At 38.5% G+C, this 11,355-nt stretch overlaps 1 pseudogene; it reads right to left on the bottom strand.

The window, feature by feature from the left end:
- Positions 1-6,985: 6,985 nt before the first annotated feature.
- On the bottom strand, positions 6,986-7,917 carry LOC118913503 (olfactory receptor 4F15-like; annotated as a pseudogene).
- Positions 7,918-11,355: the final 3,438 nt, after the last annotated feature.

Here is an 11,355-nt window from a genome sequence, read left to right as displayed (position 1 = left end):
TAAGTAGGTTTCATTCCTTTCCTATTTCCTCAATAAGCAATTATTTTTGTTGCCTCTCAGATTTTACAGTCTTCTACCTTCTCTCATCTAGATGTTCTCCTTAATATTCTTTTTAGCATTTTCTCTGAGAACTATTTTCAATTCATTCATATTACTATCCTTGGACTTCTCATCCATATTTAAATCATCCAGGCCATAGGGGCATAGGGACAAAGGATTTTGGAGGGAAACTGAATCTGGGGAACATTTTGGAGTTAGTACCAAGTCATGCCTGGAAGATTTCAAGGCAGTGACCTCTACTCTGCTGAGCAGAAGGTGCTTGATGACTTACTAAGCTCACTGTCTGATTCAGTGTCTTTGGTGAAATAAAATTGAAGCTGAAGAATCATGTTGGCTGCCTAAGATTACATGTTTTATCTTATTAAATTAAGACAGATCATATAAACTCAATACTTCAGAAAACTAATCATGAAAGTGGGTATTTTATCTTACAAAAACAATTAAGGTCTCTGAATTAATTTGTCAGATTTGGAAATTCCCATTAATATAAGGTTAGTGCTGATGAAATGTTGTTTGTTTTGGAGTTTGAATGATAGTTAAGTTTTTTTAAACAGGAAAGTTCCACACTACATCACCCGCTTAGCCTAAAGACTCAAAATTTCCATTTATAATGTATAATTTAATCTATTTATGATTCTTAATCATTACAAAATGGGACAATCACAGTACAGAATGTGTAACTATGAATGTAATCAATGTGGTGGGGTCAGAATAGTAGCATGTCTAAAGAAGAGGCAGGAAAGAAGTCCAAAGAAAGAGGAAGAACATCTTTGCTTTTGTTGCTTGTTTTGGTTTAAACCAAAAAGCCTTGCCTTGATGAATTATGAACAACTAAGAGTATGAACTTTACTTGGGTTTTCATTCATTGTTTTAGGTATGTTTTGACTGGAAGGATAGAAAGTAATAATAAGCTGTAGGAAAAATAATCACTGATATGAAAGTAAGACTTTAAGCTTATGACTAATGGCTGTGGCAGTGGGGTTTGGAAAATGGAGTAGGTAGTTGGACATGGTGATTCAGCTAACTGACAGGTGAGTCATCTCTAAAGAATTAAGAAGTAACTGATCAAAACTTCCCTTTAGCTTCCAGGCTCTATTTTACTTATACTAGTTCTAATATTGATAGCATTTAATAAATATAAAATTTAAGTTCATGATATAAATACCCTTTCTTCTTTGTTCAATACTATATCACCTGTCTAAAACAGTGGCTGTCACAAAGAAAGGCTCAATAAATAATTGCTGAATACCTTTTCTAGAAATAGGCACTAAATTGTTCATATAAGGAACAAATTGGTAACCCTTACAAATATGTAGAGAAATTAAATTTAATAATACCTTCTCCACAAGAAGTACTTTCTGATAATACCTCAGCTACACACATATATATGATGACTTAATTTTTATGTATATGTAAAGTTAATTTATTTTATATAATATATATTATATATATAATTTATTTACTTAATTTATATATTACATATATACATAAAGTGAGTATTTAGATAAATGAAGTACGTCCCACCCTTTCTGCTATAAACATCTGGAATAGTATGTATCATTGAAGAAAGCCTGATGACTTGAGCATGCTTCTTTGGAGAAAAAGACCATGCGTTTGGTCTCTCTGCCTTAAGTAGCACTTTTGACTTTGTGAAGCTCCCAGGAGTTCTTCAGAAGCCAAGTCCCTATTTAGTTTGCCATCCCTCCTATTGGAGATTAAAAATTTGTCAGTCAGGGTCTGGGGAGACACGTCTTTAAAGAGGAAATACAGGTACATATTAAACACAAATGATTATCAAAATTATAGGTTTGTGTAGAAGTGGGAAAGAACTTTGAGATTATCTTCTCCAGTTCTTCCATTCTACAGGTAGAGAAACAACCCAGCAGTGTGGCAGGCTAGCCAGTGAGTTCACAGCAGCACATTCACAGAGCCAGAACTAGAAGTCAGCCTACCTTCCAGTCCAGTGGTCTTCTTCAATAATGCTCTACACCTGCTCAGAAAAAGGTCATGAAAAAAACCTAGAATTACCTGTATTTGATAGGATAACTCTAACCTAATTGGAAAGGTCCTGTTCATCCCTCAGTTCACCTTTCACTTAAATAAAATTGGCCTTCTCTTCCTTAGAAACTATTTTTTCATTGGATATTGCCCTTCCCAATCCCCTTTCCTGTTTCTTCAAACAACTTGGCCAGACCTTGAACAGTTCCATTTCAGGACTCTTAGCCATCAGTTTCTCCATACCATCCCTGGCATGGGGCCAGAACCTTTTTGAATCTTATCGTAGCTTCTCAGACTAGGCATCGACAGGAGCCTTCAAATGTGGAGGAGGGTAATACTGAAGGGGAGGGGGTCTCTCTGGAATCCTGGAGGTCAAGGATTGAAATTTCCTTCCTCTGGTTTAAAACAGAATTTGGTTCTCAAGTAGGATGGAAATAGCTGTGGCCAGATGTCTGTTTTACACAATGGAAATGAAGTTGAAACAAGAGAAAGAGCACAAAATTCACAAACACACGAATATTGAAAAAAATCTTCACATAAAGACAAATTGAAAATTTCCAAGGGGTGTGTGTATGTGTAACTAATTATACATAATGCAATTCAGTGATTGAAATTTGAGAATAAGAGATGGTGTAGATTCAAAGGACACAGGTATTTCAGAAAGGAGAACAATTCTGGCACAAATATTTGACAGAAGAGCAGAACTGAAGAGGAGTTGAGGGGGTAGAGCGAGGGAAGCAATGATGACAGGGGCAGCTGCGCAATTTACCAGCATCTCTCCTACCTGCCTGCTCAGTCACAGGATGTGCATTTTTTAGAAGAAGAGAGATTCAGAGAGCTTATTCTTCATTTCTGTAGATAATCATCTCCCCAAGCTTCAAGACAAAGCTATATATATATTAGGTTCTTTATGATGGGGAGGAAGCTAATTAGATGCAGAGGAGAAGGACCTACAGCTGCCTCACAGACAACCAACACTCAGCCCATGATTAGTTTCTCCTGGGGACTAAATCTTCAAATCACATCAGTTTTCTCAAGAGAGAAATAACAAAGAATTGCCTGGTGATGAAACGGAGGGAGAGAGGGAAGGTTTTGAGGTAATGTGTTGGTTTGCATATAATAACCCAAATAAAATTAATTCACTCTAAAATTCATCGTGTTTAGAGTGGGTGATCTTGGAGGTATGAATTGCTTGCAATAACTGAGATGAGGGTGTGAAAATATATTCTGTTTGGGCAGACATACCTTTCCTCATAGTACTAAAGTGAAGAAATAAACTAAAACCCCTGATATGTCAAGATAGTTCTTATATTATAATAGGGGATTTAATTGATCATTTTTCCTGTTATTCATTATAGCAAATGTTTAGCTGTGAATGTCTGCCTGTGCTTCCAAACTTTGGAGTGTTGGGAATGAAGGTCTTCTTAAATGTTTTTGTCCTTTATGCTTCCTGAATTGAACTGATACAAGTAAAATTTGTGTTTTATTGGGTCAAATTTTAAAGAGATCTTGGGAAAACAGAAAACACATAAAGAAAAAACACATAGGGAGTTATTTTGAGTTGTCTGTAACAGGAGCATGTTTATCTGAGAGGGAGAATCTCATTCAAAGGATCTATGACAAGCCATTGAGACAAACTATATACAATATAGTGTATCTTCCTGGAGAAGCCTGGCTTTATCTTGGATGTGTAGATACAAAGAATCTGATCTCCAGGTTATCATGGAGGCCTTAAAGTGGCCTGGCTCTATCTTTGTTTAGAGTTGTATTTGTTTAGAGCTGTATTTTATTTTCTCTTGTTCTGAAACAGGAGAAAATCAGCCCTCCAGAATAGTTGCAGAATAATATGTGGTCTGAAAATTTTTGAAAAATATTGACACTCCAAAAATTTATAAGCAAGGATAAAAACTGGGGAAAAATGTGGGCAGAAATACTTAAAAAACAGGTATGCATGGTCAGGTACTTGAATTGTTACATATATAAGATAAAATGAAACAATTTATTTGCTTAAAAAATCTACTGTAAGATTAGAAGAAAATTTCTTCTTTTGCCTGCCTCCCTCCCTGGGGGGCTCTTCTGCAATGCAGTGTACAGTATAGAACCTCCAGAATCATTCTACAATGTCAATGCGCTCTTGCCCCGATACGCTTTTGTTGTAAGTTGGAGCAGCATAGTCAGATGAATGAGGGAGAATCTAGGCAGAAACACAGTCCTAGAGAGTGGTTGGCCAGGCACAGAAAGTTCTGTGATTTGATGGCTATCTCCTGGGGCATGGATCATGGATTTCCTTTGTAGCAAAGAAGGCTGCTGGGCCAATATGGAGCAGGAGTTGTTAAGGCAGAGTTTATGAGACCTGAGAGTCAGAGAGAGCTGAGACCAATGATTTATAGGCTGGCCCAGCTGAGACTGGCTCCATATTTGAATTGGCTTAAACTTGCAAAAAGAAGTCATCAGTAGATTTCACTGCACAGAACTGAGGAGATAGAGCATAGAAAATTAACTGAGAAGGGAAAAGGAGAAAGAAAAGGAAAGGAAGTCCTTTATTCCTATTTAACTTTAAATGAATATAAAAAGAAAGCCCAGACACTATTCAGTAATTATTTTTACTCTTTGGTGGGTATTCCTTTATTTAATGGTATCTACTGATCATTTTCTGTACTGTTGTTACTGATATTTAGCGGTGCACATTATTCACATAGCCCCTCCTCACATGGAACTTAAAACGTAATGAGGAAGACATACATTGAATAAGAAATTATGAGTGTGATTAATGTGACAAAAATGGTATTAGGGAGTGCCATAGTAATGGACAGTGGAAGGGGCTCTCCTGGACACAGATTCTGGGAAGATGTCCTGATTAAATCATCTTGAAACTGAGATTTGAAGAATGAATAGATGTTATAGCCAAAGCATGAAGGACAAATGCTTCAGAGAGAATCATTAACTATTGAGATGCCTCAGAGATGAGAGAGTTGAAGTTTTCAGGCAAGGAAAGAAACCAAATTGGCTCTGTAATTGCAGGGAGAGAGCAAGTCCTCTGAGGTTGGAGAGGGGGAGGGAGGCAGCCAGGTCTTGGATGGCCTGGTAAACCTTGAAAAAGATTTAGTATTTTAATTTAAGGGCAGTGGCAAGTATGTGGAGGGTCTTAAGCAAAACAATCTCCTGCTTAGATTTATACTTTAAAAAATCTGTCTTACTGAATGGTAGATAATGTGAATTAAGGCAAACAAGATTTGAAGTGGGAAAACCACATAGGTGACGAAATATTCTATTCCAAAAATGACATGTGAAGTCTTAGACAAAAATGGTGACACTGTAGATGAAAATACAGGGAATATGTTTAAGAAGTGTTTAGAAGGTTATTAATTCATAGGATTTACTGTTTTATCAGATATTGAGATCAGTAAGGGAGGAGTCCATTACTACTAGATTTTGAGTTGAGCAGTTAGGTAAATATTGGTGCCGTTTATTGTGACTAGGGATCCTGAAAGAGCAGGTTTGAGGAGGAGATGATTAGTTTAGTTTTAGACTTACTGAGTGGGAGATGCTGTGAAACATCAAATAAGGTTTATGGATTAGGAATCCAAGAAATAGTACCCTAGTTTTGAGAGCCCCTAGCTAAAAGCTAGAGATGGTAATTAAAGCCATGGGAATGGATGCTACCGAGGGACAGGATATAGAGTGAAAATAGGCCTAAAGTATAATTCTGAGGAATGCTCAGAGATGAGAGTGACTCAGCAAAGTGATCCTGGGAAGGAATTCCCCAAAAGGTAGGGGGAAAACCAGAAAACTAGTGTTTCAGAAGCCCAGTAGAGTAGTTGAAGGAAGGAGTGGTTAGCCATGATTAAGGGAAGAAATTCTCATTCAGATGAATAGCAAAGCATTAAAAGAAATATTATTGATTTATTTTCACAGAGGAAATCAGAGAAGTTATTGGCAATGTTCCTAGAGAAATACAGGATGAAAAAAAGTAGTTATTAGTTGCTTTAAATGAGCAGATTTTATTTACAAAGCAATAAAAACAAATACATGGAAATGTAATGTATACCTTCAGTAAAGCTTTTATTTCAAATATATTAGAGATCCTCAATTAAATTAAATATACCTCACCATTTTAGGCTTTACATTTCTCTAAGACTGTCAAACACGGATACATAAACTCTTGAGAAATCTTTTGCCTGACCAGATACCATACTGAAGGAAACCAGGACCTCTAAACACATCCTTGGGGGACTATTCTCCTGTGAATAACTATTATTTCAATGAGATTTTTTGGGGAGACTAAACTAGAAGTTGAATAATGGATGGTCTTCATTTTAGAATAATAGAGAGATAGAACAAAGTGCAAAAATGTCTGGTTTGTGTTTATAAGTATTGATAGTGTTAAAGAAATTCTCTCTCTACCTGCAGTCACTCAAATTTCAACACAAAACTGAAATTGCATCCTAAACTGACAAAACTCAAGTCCACATTCAGGGCTTAACAGAAAAATAATACATGCTTGATTTTCTTCTTATTCTATGTTAAACTAAAATTAAAATAGAAATAAAATGTATACTTTATTAATTTATGATTTATCCAAATATATTTTATCATTGAATCCATAAGCTTACTATGAGATATATTTATCAATTTTTGAGGTATTTATTTATAATTAAGAGTTAAATACAACTAGCAAATCCCAGAATATGGTATTTGGATATTAAATTTATTCCTGGAAATCAGCTCAGTTTCCTATTCTTATCTCTCTTCTCACTAGAAGTAGATGAAGTCAATTTATTTTTGGTGGCTGGCAAAATCAGTTTGATACCATCTCTTGAACAATTTCCTCAAATAGTAGTTATACTGTGGTACTGATGATAGTCATGTGACTCTGAGAGTTCTTAGTGAGCCTGGAGCCTCTTGTGTCCTTCATCTGCTCTATTCATTATGAGATCCCACTAGAACCCGTAATGCATTTGCCCAGTCTTCTCATGGTTGCTCTCATGTTTCTTAGTGTATAGATGGCAGGATTCAAGACAGGGGTGATGGCAAAGTCAACAGTGAACAAATACTTATCCAGTGATGTTGTAGGGAAAGGCCACAGTAGAGAAACATGCATGGCATAAAAAATAAAGTCACTACAGTGATCTGAGCTGACAATGTGACAAATGCTTTGGATAAGTCCCCTGAAGAATGTTTCCAGACAGTGATCAAAATGAAGACATAAACTATAATTAAAGAGAGAATATAACCATGGATATAAACCCACTGTTAGCAATGATTATAAACTCTAGCCTGTCAGTGTCTACACAAGCATGTTTCATGACCTGAGGAAAATCACAGTAAAAGCTATCTACTTTATTAGGGCCATAAAAGGGAAAGTTTATGATAAAAAACAAACTGAGATATAGCATGAATTATCCTCACTATCCAGGCAGCCACTACAAAGGAAATACACATTTTGGGGCTCATGATGGTTAGATAGTGGAGAGGCTTACAGATTGCAGTGTACCTGTCATATGCCATGGCAATGAGCAGCACCATCTCTACTCCACCCATGACATGAATAAAAAATATCTATATCAGGAATTTTGGAAAAGAAATGATGTTGCAGCAAGTGAAGAGATCAGAGATCATTTTGGGGACTGTGGTAGAAGAAAGATCTAGATCAAGAAGAGACAGGTTGGCCAGTAGGAAGTACATGGGGGAATGTAAGTGGGAATCAATAATTACTGTGAACATAATGAAGAGATTTCCCAGGATAATTCTCATGTAGAACACTGAGAAGAACCAGAAGAGAAAAAGATATATCTCCTGTGAATTTGAAAGTCCAATCGATATAAATTCAGATACCACAGAGTCATTCGCTCCATCCATTGACTGAATCAGTAGAGAAGAAACTGAAGTTTCCTGAAGGTAGAAAATCAATGCTTTTATGGGAAAGGTGTTGCAAGTGCCAAAATGTGAGTTTAGAAAACATCTAGAGAGGGCAGGTAATAGGAAGGTAAACAAATAGGAGAGAATCAAAAGTTAGCTCAGAAAGAGAAGGAAAGAAATTATGAGGGAATATAATAGGTAAGGTGTAGGACTTAGGAGCAAAGAGTTTCCTTACCATGTTATTGTAATTCTGGCTTCTTCAGTCTTGTCTATATATATTCAACAAAACATCTCCCGTGTCATGAGTAGTCAGGCGTGTTTGGAATATTCAGTCATAATCACATTTGTCCACACACACTCTAGGAGAATGTATTCTCTGATTATTCTTTTACTTCACACCTGAGGAATCTCAGACAGAGTACTGAGCAGCCACTGAGGGAAAGAGTACTGAATCTAAAAGGAATGTTAGCATAAAATGAAGACTTACTCGAGGGGCGGAAGATGGCGGCGTGAGTAGAGCAGCGGAAATCTCCTCCCAAAACAACATATATCTATGAAAATATAACAAAGACAACCCTTCCTAGAATAAAGACCAGAGGACACAGGACAATATCCAGACCACATCCGCACCTGAGAGAACTCAGCGCCTCGCGAAGGGGGTAAGATACAAGCCCCGGCCCCGCGGGAGCCGAGCGCCCCTCCCCCCAGCTCCCGGCGGGAGAAGAGCAGGCAGAGCGGGAGGGAGACGGAGCACAGGACTGCTGAACACCCAGCCCCCGCCATCCGGGCCAGAGTGCAGGGCCCTTGATACTAGGAAAACAGGGCAGCAAGAACAGTGAGCGGGCACTGGAGGCTGGGCGACAGAGGACATAAGAAAAGCGCGTGACCATTTTTTTTTGCTTTTTTGCTGTTTTGGAGAGCGCTTTTTGGAAGTCTTAAAGGGATAGGGACCCCAATACTAGGGAAACAGGGCAGAAAGACCGACTGGTGAGCAGAGGCCTGAGGCTGGCACCGGAGAATAAAGAAAAACGAACGACCACCTTTTTTTTTAATTAAAAACATTTTTTTTTTTTAATTAAAAAAATTTTTTTTTCTTTTTTTTTGGTGGGCATTGATTTGTTTTGGCGGGTGCTTTTTGGAAGTCTTAAAGGGGCAGGGCGGGTCACTTAATCCAGAGGTAGGGAATCCGGGATCTCTGGGCACCCTAACCCCTGGGCTGCAGGGAGCAGGGAGGCCCCTTACGGAGATAAATAGCCTCCCAGAAGCTCCTGCTCCAACGCGATTCCACCATTTTGGAGTAGCTGCCCGAGCCAGGCCACGCCCACAGCAACAGCGGAGATTAACTCCATAGCAGCCGGGCAGGAAGCAGAAACCCTGTCTGCGTGCAGCTGCGCAGCACAAGCCACTAGAGGCCGCTGTTCTCCCAGGAGAGGAGGGCCACAAACCAACAAGAAGGGAAGTTCTTCCAGCCGTCACTCGTCCCAGTTCTGCAGACTATTCCTATCACCATGAAAAGGCAAAGCTACAGGCAGACAAAGATCACAGAGACAACACCAGAGAAGGAGACAGACCTAACCAGTCTCCCTGAAAAAAATTCAAAATAAGAAAAATAAAGATGCTGACAGAGATGCAGAGAAATACGCAAGAGAAATGGGATGAAGTCCGGAAGGAGATCACAGATGCCAGAAAGGAGATCGCAGAAATGAAACAAACTCTGGAAGGGTTTATAAGCAGAATGGATAGAATGCAAGAGGCCATTGATGGAATTGAAATCAGAGAACAGGAACGCATAGAAGCTGACATAGAGAGAGACAAAAGGATCTCCAGGAATGAAACAATATTAAGAGAACTGTGTGACCAATCCAAAAGGAACAATATCCGTATTATAGGGGTCCCAGAAGAAGAAGAGAGAGGAAAAGAGATGGAAAGTATCTTAGAAGAAATAATTGCTGAAAACTTCCCCACACTGGGGGAGGAAGTAATCGAACAGTCCACGGAAATACACAGAACCCCCAACAGAAAGGATCCAAGAAGGGCAACACCAAGACACATAATAATTAAAATGGCAAAGATCAAGGACAAGGAAAGCGTTTTCAAGGCAGCTAGAGAGAAAAAGGTCACCTATAAAGGGAAACCCATCAGGCTAACGTCAGATTTCTCAACAGAAACCCTACAGACCAGAAGAGAATGGCATGATATATTTAATACAATGAAACAGAAGGGCCTAAAACCAAGGATACTGTATCTAGCACGACTATCATTCAAATATGACGGTGGGATTAAACAATTCCCAGACAAACAAAAGCTGAGGGAATTTGCTTTCCACAAACCACCTCTACAGAACATCTTACAGGGACTGCTCTAGATGGGAGCACTCCTAGAAAGAGCACAGCACAAAACACCCAACATATGAAGAATCGAGGAGGAGGAACAAGAAGGGAGAGAAGAAAAGAATCTCCAGATAGTGTATATAACAGCTCAATAAGCGAGCTAAGTTAGGCAGTAAGATACTAAAGAGGCTAACCTTGAACCTTTGGTAACCACGAATTTAAAGCCTGCGATGGCAATAAGTACATATCTTTCAATAGTCACCCTAAATGTTAATGGATTGAATGCACCAATCAAAAGACACAGAGTAACAGAACGGATAAAAAAGCAAGACCCATCTACATGCTGCTTACAAGAAACTCACCTCAAACCCAAAGACATGTACAGACTAAAAGTCAAGGGATGGAAAAACATATTCCAAGCAAACAACAGTGAGAAGAAAGCAGGGGTTGCAGTACTAATATCAGACAAAATAGACTTCAAAACAAAGAAAGTAACAGATAAAGAAGGACACTACAGAATGATAAAGGGCTCAGTCAAACAAGAGGATATAACCATTCTAAATATATATGCACCCAACACAGGAGCACCAGCATATGTGAAACAAATACTAACAGAAATAAAGGGGGATATAGACTGCAATGCATTCATTCTAGGAGACTTCAACACACCACTCACCCCAAAGGATAGATCCACTGGGCAGAAAATAAGTAAGGACACAGAAGCACTGAACAACACAGTAGAGCAGATGGACCTAATAGACATCTATAGAACTCTACATCCAAAAGCAGCGGGATATACATTCTTCTCAAGTGCACATGGAACATTCTCCAGAATAGACCACATACTAGGCCACAAAAAGAGCCTGAGAAAATTCCAAAAGATTGAAATCCTACCAACCAACTTTTCAGACCATAAAGGCATAAAACTAGAAATAAACTGTACAAAGAAAGCAAAGAGGCTCACAAACACATGGAGGCTTAACAACACGCTCTTAAATAATCAATGGATCAATGACCAAATCAAAATGGAGATCCAGCAATATATGGAAACAAATGACAACAACAACACTAAGCCCCAACTTCTGTGGGACACAGCAAAAGCAGTCTT

This window comes from Manis pentadactyla, chromosome 11 (genome assembly GCF_030020395.1).
Source record: "Manis pentadactyla isolate mManPen7 chromosome 11, mManPen7.hap1, whole genome shotgun sequence".
In the NCBI taxonomy this organism is placed as follows: Eukaryota; Metazoa; Chordata; class Mammalia; order Pholidota; family Manidae; genus Manis; species Manis pentadactyla.
This window is presented reverse-complemented; position numbering and strand designations above follow the sequence as displayed.